Source organism: Capricornis sumatraensis, chromosome 6 (assembly GCF_032405125.1).
Source record: "Capricornis sumatraensis isolate serow.1 chromosome 6, serow.2, whole genome shotgun sequence".
Lineage (NCBI taxonomy): Eukaryota > Metazoa > Chordata > Mammalia > Artiodactyla > Bovidae > Capricornis > Capricornis sumatraensis.
In genome coordinates, this window is record NC_091074.1 from 67,535,042 (window position 1) to 67,561,011 (window position 25,970).

General features: G+C 38.8%; 1 protein-coding gene across 1 annotated transcript in view; it reads left to right on the forward strand.

Moving 5' to 3' along the window:
• The window catches only part of UNC13B (unc-13 homolog B), a 215,393-nt gene that overhangs the window by 83,875 nt on the left and 105,548 nt on the right, over window positions 1-25,970 (forward strand). The gene's annotated exons all lie outside the window — the stretch shown is intronic.

The following is a 25,970-nucleotide window of genomic DNA, read 5'->3' on the forward strand; positions in this document are numbered from 1 at the left end:
GTTTGATAAATGATTAACTGAGTGAGAGAATTTGTTATTTCCTTTGAGGTTAACTTATCCAGACCACACAAATTCCTTTTTGAAATGAACTGTACATTGTTGGTATATTGGTATCTTTTCAGTTTCTCTCAGAATAGTTTGAGGAGACACCAAAGGACTGACTTGAAATCGGTTCCCTTTCACTTATTTAACTTGTTGGGGTGGCCATGTCTGTGTTTTGTTTCTTTTGTGTTGCTGTAGTGTTTCTGAATCATTGCCAAAATTTTACCAATGGCAGGTTGATAGTCCTGGTAATAGTGGTAGTAGTTATTGTAGTAATGCTACTAATAATAAGAACCATAGCAGCTAACATATTTTGAGGTTTTATAGTATGCCAGATGCTGCTGTAAGAGCTAAAATGTAGTAACTTATTTAATCTTCACAGCAACCCTACGACATAGATTTTACTGTTTTCATCATTTTCAAGATGAGGAAACTGAGATTGAGTTATTTGCCACAGATCACATAGCTAGTAAGTGGTGAAGTAAATACTCAGATACAAACAGTCTAACTCTATAGCCCATGCATTAAGCCACCATGTTATACTACTTCACACTGTTTCTGAGAAGAAGAACCGCTATCCATGGTTTATAAAACCATTGGTTGTCTTCTATTCTATTGGCTACTTACTTTCCTGATAAAAGTGAGACCACTGGCAGAGGTCAGTACTTTTTCGTTATTTAAATAACACCTATTTTACATATGATTTGTTACTTTCATTTTTCCCATTTGGGAACTAGTATTTATCAAGCATTTAGAGTCATGGGAGACAAGAATCTGAATTGAACACCAAGTTGTGAATTAAAGTCTCTAAGTCATTTCCAAAACTCATTGTTATGAGATAATTTTGAGTTTTTAATCTTTTAAGTCTTTTTCCAAGATGGCTAATGCAAGTGAAATGGAATAATTGAGCTTTCTCTTCCATTCCTTCTTGGTTCCATTTGATGAAATACAGTTCAAGTGATTAAAGAGCAAATGCTTAGAGGGCAGGAGGAAATAAGAGAATATAAATAATCAGCATTTATGAATTCTCTTACTTTTTTAATATGTTTACCAGCTAATTTGTTTTATGTGAAGTAAAGTGAAAAGTCGCTCAGTGGTGTCCGACTCTTTGCGACCCCATGGACTGTAGCCTGCCAGGCTCCTCTGTCCGTGGAATTCTTGAGGCCAGAATACCGGAGTGGGTATCTGTTCCCTTCTCCAGGGGATCTTTCCAACCCAGGGATTGAACCCAGGTCTCCTGCATTGCAGGTGGATTCCTTTCTGTCTGAGCCACCAGGGAAGCCCAATTTGTTTTACATGCATAGCCTATCCCTGTCTTTTGACTACTCTCTAATATATTTTTATTTGGAAAAATTTTAAACTTATAGGAAGGTTGAGAAAACAGTACATTGAATACCTATTTACCTTTTACTAGATTCAGTGATTAACATTTTACCAAATTTACTTCTCTTCCTCCTGACTGATGTTTCCCATTTCTGTGTATATATGCACATACATAAAAATATACATGTGTGTTTTCTGGAATCATTTGAATATAAGCATCAGACTTTATGACACATCAGCATGTGTCTCCTAAGAGAACACTTTGTATAACCAAAATACCATTATTAGAATCAAGAGATTTAACATTGATTATATATATTAATAATATATATAGTTAATATTAAGAATTCCCCAATTGTCCCCCAAGTGTTTTCATAGGCCTGCCTTGCACCAGCATATAATTTAATCAGAATTGCACATTTTTACTCAGTTGTCCTGAATCTTTAATCTCCTTTAATAAAAAACTTGCCTTTTTAGCCATTTATGACACTGGCTTTTTTTCAGTTAGAAAAATATTTTTATTCTAATTATAATATCTACTGCAGATGGCAGTATATACTAGTATAGGTTTGTGGGAAGCCATTTGATAATATGTACCAAGAGGCCTTAAAAATCCATAACCTTTGACTCAGCAGTTGAATTTCTAGAAATTTGTTCTAAATAATCAAGAAACTGACAATGATTTGTATAGAAAGATGTTCATTTCAAAATATTTAAATAGCAAAATTTGAAAATGACTTAAGCAGCAGTAAATATAATAGTCATAAGATTTGAATATTATGCTTTGAATAATAGGGAAATTTTCATGAAACTAAATTAAAATATACAAAACTCTTACTCTCTGTATGTGCATATGCATATACATCAGTTCAGTTCAGTTCAGTCGCTCAGTCGTGTCTGACTCTGCAACCCCATGAATCACAGCACGCCAGGCCTCCCTGTCCATCACCAACTCCCAGAGTTCACTCAAACTCAAGTCCATCGAGTCGGTGATGCCATCCAGCCATCTCATCCTCTGTCGTCCCCTTCTCCTCCTGCCCCCAATCCCTCCCAGCATCAGAGTCTTTTCCAATGAGTCAACTCTTCACATGAGGTGGCCAAAGTATTGCCATCAGTCCTTCCAATGAACACCCAGGACTGATCTCCTTCAGAATGGACTGGTTGGATCTCCTTGCAGTCCAAGGGACTCTCAACAGTCTTCTCCAACACCACAGTTCAGAGGCATCAATTCTTCAGCACTCTGCCTTCTTCACAGTCCAACTCTCACATCCATACATGACCACTGGAAAAACCATGGCCTTGACTAGACGGATCTTTGTTGGCAAAGTAATGTCTCTGCTTTTCAATATGCTATCTAGGTTGGTCATAACTTTCCTTCCAAGGAGTAAGCATCTTTTAATTTCATGGCTGCAGTCACCATCTGCAGTGATTTTGGAGCCCAGAAAAATAACATCTGACACTGTTTCCACTGTTTCCCCATCTATTTCCCATGAAGTGATGGGACCAGATGCCATGATCTTTGTTTTCTGAATGTTGAGCTTTAAGCCAACCTTTTCACTCATAGGTATGAATATATAATTTATATATATATATATAATTTAAGAGTTTTTGCTATATACCCCAAATTGCATACCCCTAAAATTCATATGTTGAAGCCCTGGCCCCTTATGTGACTGTATTTGGTGATAGAGCCTGTGAGCAGATGAGAAAGGTTAATTGAAAATGTAAGAATGAGGCTCTGATTTGATAGGGCTGATAACCTTAGTGATTTCTTTGGGGGAATGGAGCAAGAAGGTAGCCATCTGCAGGCCAGAAAGAGAACTTTCATGAGGAACCAAATCAGCTGGCATCTTGAGCTTGAATTTCCTACACTTCAAACCTGTGGGATACAAATTTCTGTTGTTTAGACCACCTAGACTGTGGTATTTTGTTACGGCAGCTGAGCAGACTAGTATAGGTTTTGGTGCTGAGAGTCGGGGTGCTTCAGTAACAAATACCTAAAAATGTGACAGTGACTTTGGAAGTTTGGGTAATGGATATAAAGACTGGAAGAATTTTGAGGTGCAAACAAGGTTGTTGTGCAGGGACTGTTTGGGAGAAATGGATATTAAAGGATGCTCTGGAGAAGTGTCAGATGGAAATGAGGGATGGTTTATTAGAAACTGGAGGAAAGGTGATCTTTGGGGCAATGAACTTAGCTAAATTGTGTGAGGTTTTGTGAAAGGTACAGTTTATAAGTGGTCAAATTGGATGTTTAGCAGAGGTGATTTCTAAACTAAATAATGAAGATATGCTTTGGGTCTTCCTTATTGCTTATAGTAAAATGCCAGAAGAGAGGGTTGAATTGAAGATGAAATTATTAAATAAAAAGGAACTCGAATTTGGAGATTTGGCAATTCTTAGCCTATCCTTAGCCTATATTTTGTGAAAAATGAAAAATCTTGTTCTGAAGAAAATACTAAAGAGATCATGGTCTGACTCATGGATTTAACCAGCCATCAGCAGAAGCCAGGAATAGAGATGGAATTATACCAGCAGAGACATTGCCAATTTCAACGAAAGGGGACAGAGAAAGAGGGATGGAATGAAGGAAGGCTGTTGGATTTCTTGAATTCTTCAAGACTCAATCATAGAGTTATTTGACTGTAAACATGTGCTGTTCTTGAGGAAAGGCAAAAGTGACCTGGAAGGTGATTTGGAGAATATCAGGGCTGCCACTCTTAGCACAGGCCCAGGGGACAGAGATGTTTCCTTTTGTTTCAGAGGGCGGTCACCACTGAGAGCTATGGGGCCAGGGCCCTTCTGCAGAGCTGTGGGAGTGACAGTGCCACTCCAGTGGAAGATGGATCATGGAACCAAAGAGAATTATTCTCTAGCCTCATGATCTAATGGAATTTGCGTTGCTAGGTTTTGGACTAGCTTGAGACCTGTCACTTCTTTCCTATCTCTTCCTGGTGGAATGAGGTTATCCTTCTGTCTCATCATGGTAATTTGGAAGCACATATTTGGTTTCACAGGTTCACAACTAGAGAGGAATTTTGCCTCAGGATGAATCATAACTGAATTCTCACTCATATCTAATTTAGTTGATATTTAAATGAGTTTTTGGACTTTAGAATTGATGCTGGAATGAATGACTGCATTTTGCATGTTTTAAGGATGTGAATTTTGGGGGACCAGAGGCAGAATGCTAGAGCTGAATTTTGTCCCCCTGAAATTCGTATATTGAGGCCCCAGCTCCCAATGTGTTTGTATTGAGAGAGTCATTTATGACTTTAAATGAAGTCATAAAGACGGAGCCCTAATCTGATACGTCTGTTACCTATTTAAAAAGAAGAGACATCTGTGCCCTCTGCCATCTGAGAATACATCGCAAGAAGGTGGCCATTTATAAGCTGGGAAGAGAGTTCTCACTGAACTCTGCTAGAATGCTGATCTCTAACTTTTCAGCCTCCAGAGACTGAGAAAATACATTTCTGTTGTTAAGCTACGTAGTCTATAGTATTTTGTTATGGCAGTCTGAGCAGGCTAATATACTTATTATAAATATATCTGTACAGTTAGGGGGAGAATATCTAGACAGACAATAAAATACTAACCAAACTTCTCTTTGACATGTGGGGACTTTTTAAATCCCTTTTTGCATTTCTTTCATTTTCTAAATATTTAACAACGTACTAATTTTAATAGTTAAAGGTTATTAACAAGAGGAATGGAATAACTGGATCCTTGTTCTAGGATCCAGTCTCTCTGAGTGATTTTGAAAGTCTTTCTGTTTTCTGTTTCAGTATCTTGATGTATAAAATGGGAGCATTGGTCTAAATAACCTCTGGAACTCTTAGCTGTAATATCATGTGACTGTAGCTTCCTAATCCTGAGAGTTCTTCATGTGGATGGTCCCTCTTCTGTTTTCTCTGCTAGGGTCAGTTCTCTGTAGTCACTGTGACATGTCCACAAAATATTTTCAGAAATCACTGGGCTACTACTCTAAAGAAACCCCTTTTCTTATCTTTGATATGAAAGTTCCTCTGGCCCCAATTATGTCTTTAAAAATTTGGGGGTGAACTGTATTTTTTTTCCAATGTTTTCTTTCCAAACTTTTCTCATGGTGAGTTTAACATTCAGTAATAACAGTTTGCGTTCACTTTTATCTTAGGGTATGTCATTCTCCTTTGGTGACTGTGATATATGTAGATATGTCATACGGGGATTATTACATTATATCCACATATCTTTTATCCCCTGTGTTATTGTCAGTTCTTGTTCCCATTACTTCAGGGAAAGATATGGAAGGCAAGAACTGAAGAAATGGTGTTCCTGACCTTAGTAACTGAAAGCCTAGGATTTGAGGGGAATGTTCAAACTGTTTTGAACAAATATTATGGGAGGAAGTAGAGATTCACCTTAATCTCCCTTTTCTTGAATAAGAGAAGCCTTGCTTGACTCGAGAGAGAAAGAAGGTGACCAGAGTAGACATCTTGGGACCTTATGTTTACTTTCTGGGTGTACTAGTGAACAGCAGCAGCAGCAGTGAACAGTGGGACCCTGGAAAGGGAATGGACCCTGGAAAGGGAATGGCTGGGTGCTGTGTCTAGGCCAGTGGATGCTCACTGAGATTGCTGTGCTCCAACAAGTTGTACATGCTGCAGAAGGAATCCTGGGCTCTCTGGAAGTAGCAAGTGAGACTCTGGTTCCAGTGATGCCACTTGAGCAGGATTAAGAGGAATCTCAAATGTTTTCTGTGTACTGGAGGTGACCTGGGATATTTCAGTGAATGCTGTTACACAGACATACAAGAACAGTCATATCACTCCAGTGTCTTATTCTCACACTGTCAGTATTTGGAGCAATTTTCCTGGACAGGTAAGACTTACACTAAGATTCTCAAGGTATTTGTGTTTTCTGAGAACAATAACATCTGTCCTCCTCGAAGAGGTCTTAAGCCTCTTTTTGTTGGTTGTTGTTGCCTATCGGGTGGCTACTGCTTTATTCTTCCTGTCTTCTCTTGGGTAGGTGAATGCCTGCTCTCTCACTGGGGTCCATTTGTGACCCTCCAGAAGTTACCTCATTGTACCCTTCAGGGTCCAGTTCCTGGATGTGAGAGATTGCTTTGGTTTAGCCTCTTTCTTACACTGCTGACTTCTTCCAACAGTAGATGGACTTAGCTTGCTGCTGCTGGGATCCTACCACATAGAGACTTTTAAATGGGGAGAGTAACAGGACAGCTCAGGCCCAGGCACCACCAGCAGTAAAGAACCCGCCTGCCAATGCAGGAGACATAAGAGATGTGGGTTTGATCCCTGCGTTGAGAAGATCCCTTGGAGGAGGGCATGGCAACCCACTCCAGTATTCTTACCTGGAGAATTGCATGGTTAGAGGAGTCTGGTGGGCTACAGTCCATGTGGTTGCAAAGAGCTGGACATGACTAATCAACTTAGCACGCACACAGGCCCAACCATATTCCACAAAATTTATTTGACTCTCGGGGAGCTCACTAATTCTTGATCTGAGAAACCAAGGCAATTTCCTTCTATTCTCTATCTCCCAGCTCTGCTTCCTCTTTTCAGTCCTCTTGTCTTCTTAGGTAGGTACAGGGTTCAGATTAGCAGTTCTTCCACCCACATCGACCTGTCTGGCTTCCCTTCTGCAAGCACCTCCAGTCTTTGTGGATCTTAGAACTTCTCCTCACTTGAATTCAGAGAGGAGAAACAATTGCTCTCTCCAAAAGTTGTATATTTCCACATCAACATGGCCATTCTGCTGGACAGCTGACAAGGATCCAGTTAAAGTGTCTTTCAGAATTCCCTAAAATTTGGATTGATCTGATTGTTTCTTCATAATTAGTTCTGGTTACTACAGAGCTGATGTGAGTTTGTTCCTTTATTTGTGATGCTTATGTTAATTATTAGTTCAGTTAAGTTTAGTTCAGTTAAGTTTAGTTCAGTCGCTCAGTCGTGTCCGACTCTTTGCGACCCCATGGACTGCAGCATGCCAGGCCTCCCTGTCCATCAGCAACTCCTGCAGTTTACCCAAACTCATGTCCACTGAGTCAGTGATGCCATCTAACCATCTCATCCTCTGTTGTCCCCTTCTCCTGCCCTCAATCTTACCCAGCATCAGGGTCTTTTTGAAAGAGTCAGCTCTTCACATCAGGTGGCCAAAGTATTGGAGTATCAGCTTCAACATCAGTCTTTCCAATGACCACTCAGGACTGATCTCCTTTAGGATGGACTGGTTGGATCTCCTTGCAGTCCAAGGGACTCTCAAGAGTCTTCTCCAACACCACAGTTCAAAAACATCAATTCTTCTATGCTCAGCTTTTTTCATAGTCCAACTGTCACATCCATACATGACTACTGGAAAAAACAGAATTATTAGTTCAGATGATGTTCTCCAGATTTCTCCACTGCTAAGGTATTTTTTTCCCTTTTGTAATTAATAAGTAAAGTACTAGGGGTAGGTAGCTAGTACTTTGAGACTGTGTGTATTTAACCTATTTCTTGTAACCTATTCTTCATCCATTAATTTTATTTTATTTATTTTTAACCATTTATCATTTATTATTATTATTATTTTACTTTACAATATTGTATTGGTTTTGCCATACATCAACCTGAATCCGCCACAGGTGTACACGTGTTCCCCATCCTGAACCCCCCTCCCACCTCCCTCTCCATACCATCCCTCTGGGTCATCCCAGTGCACCAGCCCCAAGCATCCTGTATCCTGCATCGAACCTGGACTGGCGATTCATTTCTTATGTGATATTATACATGTTTCAATGCCATTCTCCCAAATCATCCCACCCTCTCCCTCTCCCACAGAGTCCAAAAGACTGTTCTATACATCTGTGTCTCTTTTGCTCTCTTACATACAGGGTTATCGTCACCGTCTTTCCATATATATGTGTTAGTACACTGTATTGGTGTTTTTCCTCCTGGCTTACTTCACTCTGTATAATAGGCTCCAGTTTCATCCACCTCATTAGAACTGATTCAAATGTATTCTTTTTAATGGCTGAGTAATACTCCATTGTGTGTATGTACCACAGCTTTCTTATCCATTCATCTGCTGATGGACATCTAGGTTGCTTCCATGTCATCCATTAATTTTAGAATCTATTATGATTATGGCCTAAATTTATTATTACATTGGTGGTCGCAAAATGTTGGTTTCCTAATTCTATCATTCCTTTACATTGAGTAACTGTCAGTGTTCTGTAAAGCTTTCCCTCCTCTCTTACCGTCCTGTTTTATGACTATCACTATGGACTTATGAATTCACTTCTGTCATTCTCTTTGCTCAAATTGTCCCAAGTTTGGCCTGTCACAGTCCCCTTAACTCAGACCTTTGTCCTTTTGATGTGACCCCATTATTTATTTATTTATTTTACCATTTCCTTCCTTTCCTGATATAAGCTGTTCAGGCTCAGCTTGTCTTTTCCTGCTTCAGTTATAGAATAAGTCATTTCTTCAGTGAGCCCTGGCTTCTTTTAGTGGGGGATTGTATTTAGAAATCAAGGTATTCAAACTTTAGTCTTCAGTAAGGATGTTTATAGCTGTGTCTTGTCGAGGAATGCAGTAGCACACTGTGTTGCCACTCCAAGTGATTACTAAGTTCTACAGCTTTCTGCTATATTCAGTTTTTACATGTCTGCTTTGCCCACCCACTGTATTATCAATGACAGTATCACTGGCTGCAACTGAGAAATGAATCAAAAGTGAATCAGCATCTGGCAAGGGCTTGATGAGATGAGTACTCATATATTCTGTCAGGGTGTGTAAATTAGTACAACCTTTCTAACTCAGTAATTTCACTTCTAGGAATCATTCAGGGAAAATAACTTGAGATGCAAAGAAACACATGAATAGGTTTTAGTTAAAACGGGGAAAAATTGCAAAATTACTGGAAGAATGGGTAATTGTGGCAAGTTTCATATAATGGAATAATATGTTTGTAAGTAATTTTTTTAAATGCATGAAACATTTATGTGAATAAGTTTTTAGAAAAGCAGGATCCTAAACTGATAAAGTAGTAGGATCCCAGTTATCTGAAATACAAATTACTCATAAGCATAGGGACAAAACCTAGGAAATAGTTTTAATAGGGTCTCTCAGTGGTAGAATTGTGAGTAATTTTTTTTCTTTATCCTTCTTTATACTTTCCCTGGGCTTCCCTGGTGGTGCAGAGGTTAAAGCGTCTGCCTGCAGTGTGGGAGACCTGGATTCGATCCCTGGGTCAGGAAGATCCCCTGGAGAAGGAAATGGCAACCTACTCCAGTACTCTTGCCTGGAGAATCCCATGGATGGAGGAGCTTGGTGGGCTACAGTCCACGGGTTGCAAAGAGTCAACACGACTGAGTGACTTCACTTTCACTTATACTTTCTAAATTTTCTCCAAATGCATTTATTTCATGATAATTTAAAAGCTAATAAATATTTATTAGAAAATGGTCCCAGGCCTGACACTATAGAGGTAGGCCATTGTAGATTTATTCTTTTAGTTTGTATTTGAGACTTAATTGAATGATGGTTGTTGGTTGATGGTTGAATGATGATGGTTGTTGGAATTGACAATGTTTAGCTAAACAATACTAGTGGTTCCTTGATTGAGAGTTTTAAGTAGCTCCTAAAGTTGTCTCTTCTGTTGGTTACATCTCTGAGGTCTCGTAATAAATTACTATGGTTGAAATAAATTTGGGGGTCTGTTTTTTAATATGGAATATGACCTGTAAGCAAGCTTGAAACTTTGAGATACAGCCCGCCATTGATGTTTCAAAGAGATTTTCTCTGATTGTCTATGAAAGGTTTGTTTCACTGCTTTTGTTACAGTGTTGCCTATAAATAGTGCCTTATCAGATCCTATACTGAAATCTCCTGAGTATGAATCAGTCTTTTAAATTAGCAAAATAGGGCATAACTCAACATATTGTTTAAAATTTTTCTTAAAGAATGAGTCAGTTCAGAGCAGTTGGGTGTTAGTCACATGTATGAAAAACAGTGACCAACATTCAGAGGCATCATCAGCAATACAATTTGCCTACCAATTTATGACATCTTATTTGATCACAATGACTTCAAAAGGGTTTCTTTTACCAACATGCCCAGAAGTGACATGTTTACATAAAAATGTCTTTCCTTTTTTTCCCTTTTCAACTGTTAGTGTTATATTTCCTGGTGATCCATCATGCTGATATTACTGATCCTTAAGAAGCATGAGGTAATAGTGCTTCCCACTACGCTTAAATCATCAGGCTTGACGTACTATATCCCTTGTCTGTACCACACTCAAATGTTCCTCTTATATTGTATGATTCTTGGTCTTCATCTGAAACGGTCCAGTGCCATGCTGTGATTTCTCTTATTTTTAATATTCTACCTGTTTGGGGAGGCAGGGAAATAGGCTATTATATATGTGTAACCAGATATTCCTCACCTGGAAGATTAGATTACTGCCTATTACTGTATAGATGATGGTATAATTCCCCTGCAAGATCCAGCCAAACGCAGAAGTCTGGGCAGATACTGCCAATTCTGTTATGAGTTCCATTTCTCTAGCTACCACAAGCAAGACTAGATTTACACTTGTACTAATGAACTTACTCACAAAATAGAAGTATTAATACAGTCATGGATGTAGAAAACAAACTTATGGTTACCAGGGGATATGAGGGGCAGGGACAAATTTGGAATTGACACGTACACACTACTGTATAAAAAGTAGACAGCTGATAAGAACTGGCTGTGTAGTACAGGGAACTCCACTCAGTACTTTGTAATGACCTATATGGGAAAAGAGTCTGAAAAAAAAGAGTGGATGTATGTATATGTATAACTGATTCACTTTGCTGTACAGCTGAAACTAATATTTCATTGTAAATCAACTATACTAAAAAAAATTGGTGGCTATAACTAAAGATGTATTTCTGTGAACAATGGAAGCAGAAAAGTGAAAGTGTTAGTGCTTAGTGGTGTCCAATTCCTTGGGACCCCATGGTCTGTAGCCTGCCAGGCTCCTCTGTCCATGGGATATCCCAGGCAAGAATACTAGAGTGGGTGGCAGTTCCCTTCTTCAGGGGATCTTCCCAATCTAGGGATCGAACTCTGGTCTCCTGCTTTGCAGGCAGTTTCTTTTTTGTCTGAGCCTCCAGGGAATCCTGAGAGCAAGCTTATGTCACTGATTAGAGGCCATTAGCATGTGTGCTCAGACGTGTCCGACTCTGCAACCCTTTGCACTGTAGCCTTCCAGGCTCCTCTGTCCATGGGATTTTCCAGGCAAGAATACTGGAGCGGGTTGCCGTTTCCTCCACCAGGGGATCTCCCTGACCCAGGGATCTTCTGTGTCTCCTGCATTGCAGGTGGATTCTTTACCCGCTGAGCCATCACTTACTTTCACTTATTTATCGAGGACTACATGCCCTGCAGGAAAGCAGGACTGCATTCGCACCTGGCCTCTATTCTGCAGATTCTCCCACCTCATCAGTTTCCCCTTATCCCCTTCTTATTTCTCAGATCCCAGGAAGCAGAAGTCTAGCTCATATCCATTCTTTGCCATTTTTCTTCCACTGCTTACCACTTTATCTGAGGAATAGTGATACCTTGGAAATAGAGAGGGAAATATTAAGGAGGCAAAGAAGCAAGTGGTTAAGAATGACATGTAGTTTGTTCAGGAAGACTTTCCAGAAGAGATGAGTTTAGAGATGACTTTTGAAGAAGCTAATTGGAATGTACTGATATATCGTACTAAGATATTCATAGTAGGATAAATGAAAATTATGAAGGGGAAATTCAAAACAGAGCCCACTCTATTCCCTCAGTCCTAGCTGAGGAACCTCTTCCTGGCTGGCATGTTGTCTGTTCTGGGTAGTGGGAGTAAAGGATGAGTCCATAGCTTCTGGTACATCTAGTTCAGGACTAGGACTCTCAGACAGGGAAATATGCTAGTTACAGACTCCTAGAGTGTAGGGAGTCTTATTTTAGTAGTAGGGCAGCACAGTGGGCCTAGGACTTCTGTCAGTAAGAGTGGGTGATGAGTTTTACATTGTACATGTGATATTGGTGGAAGCAGTTGATACTGATGCTAATTATAGGTGTTGGCAAACTAACAAAGAAAAGAGACAGACTATAACAATATGGTTTGGCTGATAAAAATAATGTTAATTGCAGCCTTCTGACTCGCTTATTTATTTCTAAACTGCCATCTTCCAGAAAAAATTTGATGTGGCTAATTGCAGTCAGTACATCAACTTATTATCATTTCTGTTCAATTGCTATGTTAGACAATTATGCAGGTTAAAAATGTCAGGTTAGTGTATCAAAGTTTTATTTGATTAAAACATCTAAGTGCCTAATCTGGGCATAAATTAGCTGTTATATGTTAATTGCATAACTGTTATTCCCATAAAAGCATGGTCATCTTATGGCTTTTTATTATAGATTTTATTGGTAAAAGTGGTAAGAAATGAATTTGATTGATAAAACATGATTGACAGAATTATGGTAGATATCAACAATTGATAGAATTGTTCATTACACTAACAGTTATTGGGCACCTCTTCCTCATGCGAAGAATCATGCTAGGCACCAGATGGTATAGAAATGGAAGGTCCTTGATCTTAGTGAACCCAAGTCCAGAGAGGAGGAAACAGATAACTAGTAGCATGTGATATGTAAATGGCAGGGGAGTATAGAGAAAGAAAACTTAATCCACATTTGGGATGGTTAGGAATATCTTCCTAGAGGAAATATCTAAATTGAAAAAAAAAAGTTTAAGATCAACCAAAGTCCATATGTTTCATTATGATTCACTCTTTGGGTTGTATATTCAATGGGATTATTCCTTTTTTTTTTTCTTCCAGTTTTAAGATATAATTGACATACAGTACTTTGTAAGTTTAAGGTATACAGTATAATGATTTGATTTACATACATCATGAAATGATTATCACCATAAGATCGGTGAATATCATTTTGTATAAATACAAAGTTAAAAAAAGTTTTTTGTGAGGAGAACTCAGGATTTACTGTTAACCACTTTCATATATGACATACAGTAGTGTTAATTATGGAAAAGGCAATGGCAACCCATTCCAGTACTCTTGCCTGGAAACTCCTATGGATGGAGGAGCCTGGTAGGCTGTAGGTCCATGGGGTCGTGAAGAGTCAGACATGACTGAGCAACTTCACTTTCACTTTTCACTTTTATGCATTGGAGAAGGAAATGGCAACCCACTCCAGTGTTCTTGCCTGGAGAATCCCAAGGACGGAGGAGCCTGGTAGGCTGCCGTCTACGGGGTAACACATAGTTGAACACGGCTGAAGCGACTTAGCAGCAGCAGCAGCAGTGTTAATTATATTTTTCATGTTGTGCATTACATCGCTACATATTGTATGGGTTTTGACAAATATGTAATGACACATATACCCTAATAGTATCATACAGAATAATTTCACTCCCTACTATTCTCCTGTGTTGTAGCTATCCATTCCCCACACCCCACAAAACTCCAAAATAAACTGAGTTTTGAAAGATAAGTAGGAGTCAGTCAAGGAAAGGAGGAAAGAGAGTATGGTATTAGGATATCAAGATGAAAAAGCATCACTTAAAATCCAGTTGCCAATGCAGGGGACACAGGTTCGATCCCTTGTCCAGGAAGATCCCACTTGCCATGGTGCAGCTGAGCCCCTGTGCCACAACTACTGAGCCCACACTCCGCAACCAGAGAAGCCTTCACAGTTGAGAAGCCTCACACCGCTCTGAAGACCCAGCGCAGCCTAAATAAATAAATAAATAAGTAAAACATACTAATAGTTAAGAAAAAGCATCCCTTAAGTATACTATATTGTGAATGGCTTGAAGGCAGGAGATAGAGTAAGGAAGGGGTCAGAGAAGAGGCCAGAGAGGCACAGAATGCTCCTGTCAGGAACAGTTTGAATGTCACAGCAAGCTGTTTATATTTTTATCTTGAAGACAATGGGGAGCCTTTAAAGACTTAACGCAAGAGAATGAAACAATCAGATGGTGGTGGTGGTTGTGGTGTGAGCATTTTGCTTGATGCAGTAAAAAAAAAAACAAAAACCTAATTATGGAATATAAGTAAAATAAGCTTTTGTTTTATGAGGTTATATATATATAATGTTATATATATAAATAAATGTATTTTATGTTATATTCTACAATTACAACTTTTATATGTTATAATCTAATTGTAGAATATAACCAGCTGAGCCACCAGGGAACCCCATTTACATATATAACATATATAACACATACATCATAAAACAGAAAGTTTATTTTATTATTTTGACTTTATGATCATAACTTCCTCAATTCTCTGAATGTGCACATGGATCTCCCCTCCCCTACTATATATTCTTTTATGGACCTCTGTGTATTTACCTTTCCTTTATAACTTACTTGGAACTGTGATTATTTGCTTAATATTTATTTTTATCTCTAGTTCATAAATTTCATGAGTAGGGAAAATGCTTATTTGTGTATCCCCAGTACCTTTGCTCAATATATATCAGTTGAATTAGTGTATTTCTATTAAGTCGAACTGCTGAGTTAAGGAATATGCACATTTGAAGTTTTTTTAGATACTGCCAGATTATTTGCTAGAAAGATTGTACCTGTTTATAAACCCTGTTGTTTATACTCCTTTTCTTACATCCAGCCATACTGCCCTTTCACCCTCCCCTCTCCTGTCTGCTTGTATCCCTCAATCCTTTTTTTCTACAGACATTTTTCGGCACATTCTAGGTTCTCTTCTATGTGCTTAGGACATATCAGGAAGCAAAACAGACAAAGATCCTATGTGGCAGGAGATAGATAATAAACGTACTCAATAAGGAAATAATATAGGATGTTAGAGAGTGGACCAATAAAAGAGTAGTTGGTGAAAAGCAATTGGGAATGCTAGAACTGAAATGGAATTATAATTTTAAATAAGGCGGTTAAGTATATAAGCCACAGTGAAATGACTTTTGCGTAAAGACTTGGAGGAAGTGAGAGAAGTAGCAGTTGGCTCTCTGGGAAAAGTGCGATGGGCATCAGCTGGTTCAAAGGCTAGTTGAGTGACTGAAAAGAGGTAGGAAGAGATCTGCTGGGGTGCTGCTAATACTGTTTCTTGATCTGTGTGGTGGTTACTTGAGTGTGTTCACATGTTCACTGAGCACTACACTTATCATTTGTGTACTTCTGTGAATTTTATTCCCCAGTAGTTTTCACATTAACCGTGAATGTGAATGGATGTTGAATGTTTCAGAATGCCTTAATTGGGACTCCCTGGTGGTCCAGTCATTACCTTCCAATGCAGGGGCAGTGGGTTTGATCCCTGGTTGGGGAGCTAAAGCCCGATATGCCCTGGGGCCAAAAAACCAAAACAGAAGCAGTATTCTAACAAATTCAGTAAAAACTTTAAAAATGGTCCACATCAAAATAACCTTTAAAAAAAACTTAAACCAAAAATACCTTAGTAGTTGTTGTTTAGTCAGTAAGTCACATCTGACTCTTGTTGACCCCATAAACTGTAGCCCGCCAAACTCCTCTGTCATTTCCCAGGCAAGAATACTGGAGTGGGTTACCATTTCCTTCTACAGGGAATCTTCCTGACCCAGGAAATGAACCTATGTCTCTTTGTCTCCTGCATTGCAGGAGGATTCTTTACCATTGAGCCACCTGGGAAGCCCTTAATAATATCTATCCAGTAATTCAGGGGTATTTTCCTTTGACTTACAAATAGTGATGAATGTACTAGTCAATTTCTATTAATCATTTTGCCTTCCTTCAACATTCTCTACTTGATTATGGTAAAAAACATTCTTTTTTTAAAAAAAGTATTCTTTTAATATAATGCTGTGTTTGGTTTGCTTATATTTTATTTTGGATTTTTATATCTATATTCACAAGGAAGTTTGGTCAATAGTTTCTTTTTGTTATTTGCCTATGTTAGGTTCAAAGTATTCAATACTTTTCTTAATTATAGATTCTTTACTGTTTTTCCATGAAAAGAGAAGCTCTGTGGTATTCATCTAGTCTACTGTCTCGAGAGAGGAGTTTCTCATGTTTGGCTTCATTGTTCTTTGTGAGCTATCTAGTAATTACTACAATTTAGTAATTGATAGGTGAGTCCTGTCATTGCTGTTCTAGACAGATGGCTGTCCACTTGAAGTCTAAGACTCAAATCTCTTGTCATTTCACTGTCATAGAAAAACTGACCAGCACTGGACTATTCATTGGTGATATAATAGTTGTCCGGAGGTGTTTTGTTGGATAATTATAGACCTTATTTTCTTTAATGTATTTCTGATTTCTTACACTTTCCACTAGAAACAGGATGAAGTAGGCAGAAGCAGCTTGTGAGTATGTTATAGCATAGTCAACAGGAATAAGTGCAGAAGCTTTGCCTTCTGGTAAGAGGATTCATTTTTAATTATTAAAATTAATGGGACCAGTTATTTGGTCCTGGACTTGGTAGAATTTTTTCAGTTACCTGTATGATCACAGTGAACTGGTCTTCAAGCCCAAGGGAGAGCTCATCTGGCTGCTTCCTCCATCCTTCAGCACAGGAGCACTGTGCTGGAGTGCTCAGTCTGGAGACTGGTGTTTTTCATATAGGAGATTCTGTAGCCATGTTTTTCAAATTGTTATTCAAAAATCACTTGGCATTACAGTCCAAGTTGCTTATTGAAAAGGCAGTTACAACAACCAATGCAGGTTCCCATGCCACTCAGGCATTTTAAATTAGAATTTATGGGAATATGGACTAGGAATCTGCATTTTAAACAAGAGTCTCAACTAATTCTTAAAATTTAAAGACAGCGCTTTCTAAGATTAAGAAGAACTTGATTTTATTCACTTGTTATCTCCTTCAGTACAGGATTTCTGTGCTGAGCATTGGGAGGAATATAAAGGGAATATAAGATTGGATCTTGCTCTCAAGAACTTAAACCTAGGCTAGAGATGGGATTCACTGGAGGAAGGCAAGCAGTAAAATTCTAAAGTGTTTTAAAAAAAATCAACTTTGTTGAGATATAATGTACATGCAAAAGAGTCACCCATTTGAAGTGTAGAGTTTGATTGCTTTTGACAGATGTATATACCAGTGAAACTACCACCACAGTCAAAATACAGAACATTTCCATTATCTCTAAACAGTTCCTTATGCTCTTTGCAGATCATCCTTCTCCCCACCCCTGGCTCCAGGCAACCACTGATAGGCTTTTTTATCGCTATAGATTAAATTTGATTTCCTAGAGTTTTATGTGAAATGGAAACATATAACATGTAGTCCTTTGTGTCTAGCTTCCTTCACTCAGCCGAAGAATTTGAGATTGTTCCATTTTGTCCAGTGTATCAGTAATTTGTTTCTTTTTATTGAGTAGTCTTCTATTACATGAGTATATACATTTTATTTATCCATTCAGTTGTTGATAGACATTTGGATTGTTTCCAGTTATTATAATTAATATGAACATCCACATGATCATGTGTTTTCATTTCTCTTGTTAACTACCTAGGAGTGGAACAGCTGGATCATATGGGTTGATGTATGTTTAACTTTTTAAGAGATAAACAGATGGTTTTTATTTTGATTATTAACAGAGACACTGTACTAAAGTCATTGAGCATTGTTTAAGGAGAGTTGTTTAACAAAGACACTGTACTGAAGTCATTGAGCATTGTTCAAAGAGAGTTGTTTAAGTAGAACTTAAGGATGGGTTCCAACTATATACAAGAGGATAGGGAATATTTACTGAATAATTACCATTTGTCTAACTCATGGTAGTAAAATGCTACATATGTGATTTTCTATATTTCTGCAAATCTGAGTAGTATTACTCTTCACTCTTTATGAATGACAAATAGAAGTATAGAGAAGTTAACCAGCCTAAGGTTACACAACTAGTAAGCGATGGCTTTGAACCTAGGTTGATTCCAAAGCTCAAATCATTTTCATTATACCAACAAGGAGTAGAAGTGAAGGATAGTCTAGCCTCAGAAGTTAGGGGATGGGTCAGGGAAATTGGACTCATTCCTTTTTCTATCTCCTGAGTACAGCAAGCATAGGAACTTTGACAATCTGTTTGCCAGTAACAAAAACTTTGTTTTGGGGGACTGGTTAACAATGGGGTTTCATGTTTATTTGATACCAGAGCCAGGAAGATAAATATACTTATTTATAAAGACTTGTATATTGTTGAAAGGATAATGAAGTGATTAGAAGCTAGATTTAGGAAAATTAATCTAGTTTCAGTCTGCTGAATAGATTGAATGGAACAGGGATTAGAAGGTCTTGCTGCTGTGCTGTGCTTAGTCGTTCAGTCCTGTCTGACTCTTTGTGACCCCATGGACTATAGCCTGCCAGGCTCCTCTGTCCATGGGGATTCTCCAGGCAAGAAGACTGGAATGGGTTGTCATGCCCTTCTCCAAGGGATCTTCTGAACCCAGGGACTGAACCCAGGTCTCCCACATTGCAGTCGGATTCCTTACCATCTGAGACACAGGAAAGCCCTTAGAAGGTCTTCAGTTCAGTTCAGTCACTCAGTCGTGTCCGACCCTTTGCAACCCCATGAACTGCAGCATTCCAGGCCTCCCTGTCCATCACTAACTCCTGGAGTTTACCCAAACTCATGTCCATTGAGTCGGTGATGCCATCTAACCATCTCATCCTCTGTCATCTCCTTCTCCTCCTGCCTTCAATCTTTCCCAACATCAGGGTCTTTTCAAATGAGTCAGCTCTTCACATCAGGTGGCCAAAATATTGGAGTTTCAGCTTCAACCTCAGTCCTTCCAATGAACACCCAGGACTGATTTCCTTTAGGATGGACTGGTTGGATTTCCTTGCAGTCCAAGGGACTCTCAGGAGTCTTCTCCAACACCACAGTTCAAAAGCATCAGTTCTTCTGTGCTTAGCTTTCTTTATAGTCCAACTCTCACATCTATACATGACTACTGGAAAAACCATAGCGCTGACTAGACAGACCTTAGTCCAATCAAAATCTGTAATAATTCAAGCATGAGATAACAAGTTCTTCGATAAGAAGAGTGAAACCTATCAGGAAGGGACAGTTGGAAGGAGACTTCAATGAACTTAATTACTAAGCTTGTTGACAGATTGGACATGGGAGATAAAAATAGAAAGGAATTTTAGGAATAGTTTTGAAGTGTTGGCTTTGAAATGTCCAGAGTTCTGTGGTTTTGGACTTGATGTATATACTTGGTATGCTAATATATCTGAAGAGAGCTCATAACATTTTAAATAAACTGTCTCTGACAGTGGAGGCTCTAGTTTTCTAGTCTGCCTTACTCTTATGAATGTGAATGGATGTTGCTGAGTTGTGTCCGACTCTTTGCGACCCCGTGGACTGTAGCCTACCAGGCTTCTCCGTCCATGGGATTCTCCAAGCAAGAATACTGGAGTGGGTTACCATTTCCTTCTCCAGGGGATCTTCCTGACCCAGGGATCGAACCCAGGTCTCCCGCATTGGAGGCAGATGCTTTAACCTCTGAGCCACCTCAGGCAACACTGAGCTAGAGGGTAATTGGTTATTCATTTGTCAAGTATGTGAACTTAAAGACATTCGAAGCTCTAGGGAGGTGGGAAACATTAGCCTGTTCATTAAAATTGTCAGTTTGATACTCATTTGATGTGTGAATGCCCAACATGAGGATGTTACTGGTTTTCTAGTAAGCTTTTAGCATACTTGAAGGTTTTTCTGTAACACGTGTGGCCAGTGTCTTTTCTCACTTTGCTTCCTCTCGAATGTCCTGTGATAAGTGGTACCCTCAACCTTGCTCATGTTGCACGTTTTACGCATGAATTGTGGAATCTCTGGATGTCTTTTTATTCCACTACTTGTGTTTCCATTTGCTTCTGAACAATCTATACTCTAGCTTTCACTCATTAAAATTTCTGTCATTAAAATTACTGTGACTTTTTTGTTTCTAAATTCAGTAGCACATTCTCAGTTTTATTTTGATTACTCTTTAGCACTGCTACTTGTTAACTTGTCACTCCTTTCTTGAAAACTTGTTTTCCTGACTTCAGGGACCTCATTGTCATGGTTTTCTTCCTTTCCAGCTTCTTTGCAGGCTCCTTTGTGGACTCTTGCTTTTTTTAAAATTCAGATTTATTAATGTATAATTCACATATAATAAAATTCTCCCTTTTAGTGTACAATCTTATGAGTTTTTTCAAACACATACAGTTATGTAACCATATACCACAGTCAAGGTATAGAGCAGTTCCATCAACCCTAAAAATTCCCTTAACCTCTTTACAGTCAGCCTCTCCCATTCTTGGCCCGTGACAACCACTAATCTGTTTTCTGTCTCTATAGTTTTGCCTTTTCTAGAAAGTTATTTAAGTGGAATTATATAGTGTGTAGCTTTGGGTCTGGCTTGTTTCACTTATTGTAATGCATTTGGAATTCATTTATGTGTGTCATTAGTTTATTCCTTTTTATTCCTGAGTAGTATTCTGCTTTATGGGTGTACTGTGGTTTATTTATTCATCAGTTGAAGGACACTTGTTTCCAGTTTTTAGTGAATATGAATTAAGCAGCTGTAAACATTTGTATATAGGATTTTTTATTTTTCTTGGGTAAATATATAGGAAGAATACTGCTGGGTTGCATGGTGTGTGTATAACTTCATAAGAAATGCCCAGATTATTTTCCAGGGTGGCCTACCACTTGGCATTCTTGCCAGCCACATGTGAGAGTTTTGGTTGCTCCACAGCCTCACCAACACTGTATTGTCAGTTCTTTTTTTTTTTATGTTTTTTTAAAAATGTGTCTATTCCATAGATTCCCTCTTCCCCTATATACAGTTTTTTTCTTGTCCTATCCTCTCTACCTCATTGTTTTGTTTACTTACATTTTAATTTTATCTATTCAGTTACAAATATTTGTGGAGCTTCTGCTTTGTGCCAGACACTGTTTAGGCACTATAGATATAACAAGGGACAAAGAAAAGTTCCTGTAACTCATGGGATCTTGTGCTCTGAAAATATCCAAGTCTTTTGTTCCACATCTCTTTTCTCACATATCCAGCTGTCTATCATTTATACTCATTTGAGATGTCTCATAGATACTACAGAGCCAGTAAATGTATCTAACACTGAATTCATCATCTTTCAACCTTCCTCTCTTTTGTATTTCTTTTAATGAATGATGTCATATCCACCCAGTAACTCAAGGTAAAAACCTGGGCAATATTATTTAGGCTTTATTTTCTCCACTCTCCACATTCAGTTACCTATTAAACCCTATTGACTTTACCTCCAGCATATCTTATAAATGTATCTACTTCTCTCCACTCCCTCTGCTATTTCCCTAGTTCAAGCCTTTGTCAGGTCAGTGCAATAGCCTCCTTACCAGCCTCCCTGTCTACCTGCTGTACCAACCTCTGGCCACACTGTACCACCATTCTCTTTCTAAAATGAGAAATCTGATCCTGTCTCTCCCCTGCTCAAAAGCTGTAATAGCTCTCTATTACCCTCCAAATAATTCTAAACTAGTAACATTACTAAATTTTTAAACATACGTGTATTAATACTTAAGACTCACTTTGTTCAGGTTCTTTCATAACCCTGCAGAGTCTCATTCAGACATGCTAGAACTATCCTGTTTACTGAATGGGCCTTTGCATGTATAATTTTGGTTTCCTGGAACACTTCAGTCCTCCTTTTCTTGGTTCTTATGCCTAGTACAGCAGAGACATTGCTTTACCAACAAAGGTCCATACAGTCAAATATATGGTTTTTCCAGTAGTCATGCATGGGTATGAGTGTTGGACCATAAAGAAGGCTGAACACCAAAGAACTGATGCTTTTGAACTGTGATGTTGGAGAAGACTCTTGAGAGTCCCTTGGACTGCAAGATCAAATTAGTCAATCCTAAAGGAAATCAATCCTGAGTATCTATTGGAAGGACTCATGAAGCTCCAATACTTTGGCCACCTGATGTGAAGAACTGACTCATTGGAAAAGACCCTGATGCTGGAAAAGATTGAAGGCAGGAGGAGAAGGGGATGACAGAGAATGAGTTAGTTGGATGGCATCACTGACTCAATGGACATAAGTTCATGAGTTTGAGCAAGCTCTGGGAGATGGTGAAGGACAGGGAAGCCTGGCCTGCTGCAGTCCATGGGGTTGCAAAAAGTCAGACATGACTGAGCGACTGAACAACAATGCCTAGTAAAATCTAATTCTCCACAGTAATAGTTCTGTTGGCTAGTGTGATGTTTTAGTGGTTTTGAGGGGTAGAAAGGAAACTTGGCCTAATTAAACTAGTGTTGTTTCTCTTACAATGGTACCAGGCTGAAGTGAAAATAGGGAACTGGATAGTCAGAGAACATAACTGTTATTTTCATGGTTTAGAGATGGACTCAGTAGATGGGATAGGGTCATATGTTGGATTTATTTGCATAAGAAATATTTATTGAGCACCTACTATGTACTGCTGCTGACCATTTAAGAATGAGGCTATGCAATGCAAGAGAGCCTTCTGTGAGCCCAGAGTTTCAGTGAGAAGCAGCCTGAAGCAATCTAAGTTGATAGGCATATTCGGAAGTTCCATGTGATTATTTTTCAGTTTTCTTTGGAAAAGAAACACAGTACTTATCCTGTTGCAGTTGCTATGGCAACTACGCTATAGCCTGGGAGAATTTTTACCCCCACTTCATGGTTAGAAAGTTAAATTATTAAAATTTTTTAAATCACACACTAAACTGAGAAGAGACATAGGTGGTAGGAAGAAGGTAAGTATGTAAGAAGAAAATTGACCCTCAGTGTATAAACACCCTGTGTCACACGCATAGTCTCATTTCCTCAGCTTGGATGTGCAATATGATTTACATTTAATTAATATTGAATTTTTTAATCTGGAAAAATGTGTAGGAAATGTTTTCAGTTTTCTTTGGTTGAAGCTTCTGTGTTTTAACAGACTCTATTAAAAATTTATAGGAAATTCAGAAAAAAGTGGCTATATCTGAGTGCCCTGCAAGCTACAGAGTTTTGTTACATATTAGAAGACTAGAGATTAATACCATCCTTTGGCTTTTTAATTTTCAATAGAAAGCAGAAAAATTAGATGTCATTGCTCCCGAATAAGGGAATTGCTATCTTTCCCAGAGTAACCAGGTCTGAGTTTCTTGTGGATTTATTGTAGTAGGCTCAGGTTTGGTGAACATAGAGATAAGGAAGGGTTTCTTAGAAGCAGGTCAAATTTTTCTCATTTTGAATATGGAAGGATATATTAACTCCTCAGTGATGATGTTCTGAGAGACACCTAGGCCAGAAGGAGATTGTCTTATGCTCTATAGAAGGCAAATGCTGTCTATATGTTATGAAAAATAAATGGAATACAATAGGGTAGACTCAAGTCAGATAGGTATATACTAATTGGTGAGATGGAAAATGATCTTTGAATTCTTCCTAAAATTGTCTCTGTCACTCTTCTTCTTTGTTACCACTTGTGATTTTCTTAGGTCACTGGACCTATTTGGGCTGGGGAGACCAACAGAGTACGTAAGAATTTGAATACCTTATAATTTTCTTAATTTTACCCTTTAACATACTCCCTCTGACTGAGGCTGGATATTCATGCATATAAGCATATATAATGCCAATCCCTCCTCTTCCCCTTCTTGAAGCCCAGGAAAGAATTTGCTGCAGTGGAAAGTTATATCCTTTCAGGCTGATTTCCTGAAGACTTTGTCTGTGCATGTGCATGCATGTTTGTGTATGTGTGTGTGTGAGTGTGAGAGACACAGAGAGAGAGATGGAGAAATTTCAAAGTTTCAATTATAATCCTGACAGGACCTCCTGATTTATCTTCCACAGAGACAAGTGCCATCAGCCCCTCCTTTGGCCTTTTAGCTAAGGGGCACAATGACTAGAGGAGAAATTTCATTCTAGGAGAGGTCATTGGTTTTGTGATGTGAGCCAGAGGCTGGGGACATGATTTGACTTTCCTTGAAGCAGTCTAGCTAGGCTAGAGGCCACCTTTGTTCTTGAGCTTAGAGAGTGGGCTCTCTCTAAGAACCTAAGAGAGTCATTCTAGCAAGAGTCACAGCCCTAGGCTGGCATTACTGGCTGTGTTACCTGGGCTGACAGGAGGTGGACAGGTTGATTGAGTTTCAGTGATTAGGTATCCAGTAGTTGCTAACAGGGGCCAAATTTTGTTCTGCCACTATAATTTCTCATGGAGTACGTACTTCCTATGATTTGAATCCTGAGTATTTGCACCAGGAAACTATGCAAACGCAGCCTGAGAGAGCTTGGATTATTAAGGTTTTCGAGTAGAAAGAAGTAAGCCATGAAAAAAAAGAAGTTTGAATTTTCATTCCTTCTCTGATAAAGTTTTGCCTATATTCTGGATTTAAAGATGGGGACTCAATCCAGGAGCCCCACATACTGGAGAACCTCACTGTTCAATACATCATTCAGTTTTGAGTGCCTACTGTCTGCCTGAGGCTCATCTCTGTCCCAGCCTACTCTTCCATGTTTATTTCTGTCATTTCCCTTTCATGTCCTTTTATGTACTTGCTAAATGAGCTATAAAATGTTTCATAAAAATATATACATAGCCTTTAAAAATATATATGACCAAAAATATATATGACCTTTTACATATATATATATATATATCTCCTTTCCCATCATTGGACCTTTACTCATGCCATTGCTTTTCTCCAGATTCTAAAAGGCATTTCCCCTCACCCACATCTTCACCTGTTAAAAACCCGCCAGTCTTTCAGAGTCATAGCTTCCTTAATGATTTCCCTGTTCATTTTAACAGGAAGTGATCCAACCTTCAACTCATATAGCAGTTGGTTTATACTGTTCTCATGATAGATACTTCCTTGTATCTGTATCCATATTTTCTCTCTCCTATTAGCCTGACTCTATAATCCAAGTCTTCTGTGTTGTTTAGCCTTGCAGCTGGTGGACACTCAATAAATATTTAAATGAGTAAAATTTCCCAGCCTTTTAATTTCAAAGGGCTTTTCAACTTTTGCCCTCAGACTAGCTCACAAGTCCTCCATAAGCTGAATAACCAAACCTGTTCTCAGTGTCTCTTTCTCAGGGAAACCAGAAGTTTTCTGTTCTAGGTGAAATGGTTCTGTGCAGTAGCAGGTAGATCCAGTAAGAAATCATTGCTGGGACACTGAAAGCACGATGCTTTCACTCACGTCTTTTCTGTAATTTCCGTTTTCAGTTTCTAATCAGCTTTGGTGGTGCCAGGATATTTCCTTTCTAAGAAAATTGGGGATGGTGTAGGGGGAGAAAAGCTGGCTTTTGCCCTTGACCACCCTTTTTTCTGCTCCTATTCTTTGTCTCACCTCACTTCCTTTCTCCAGTCTCCTCCTATTTTTCATACCCTCTTTTCTTCTGCTCCCGGCTTCTTCTTTATTTGCCCTTTATTCCTTCAGCACAGAAATGTGTCAGACTTTAGGGGTGTTTTGGAATACCCCTCCCCTTAGCTTAGCAAAATAAAGCCGATCATTATTAAGGAGTCATAGGTCAGGAGTCATAGGTCAGATGCAGTGAGGAAGGGTCTCTCCACATAGTTTCTGGCTCAGGATACTGGGCTCCT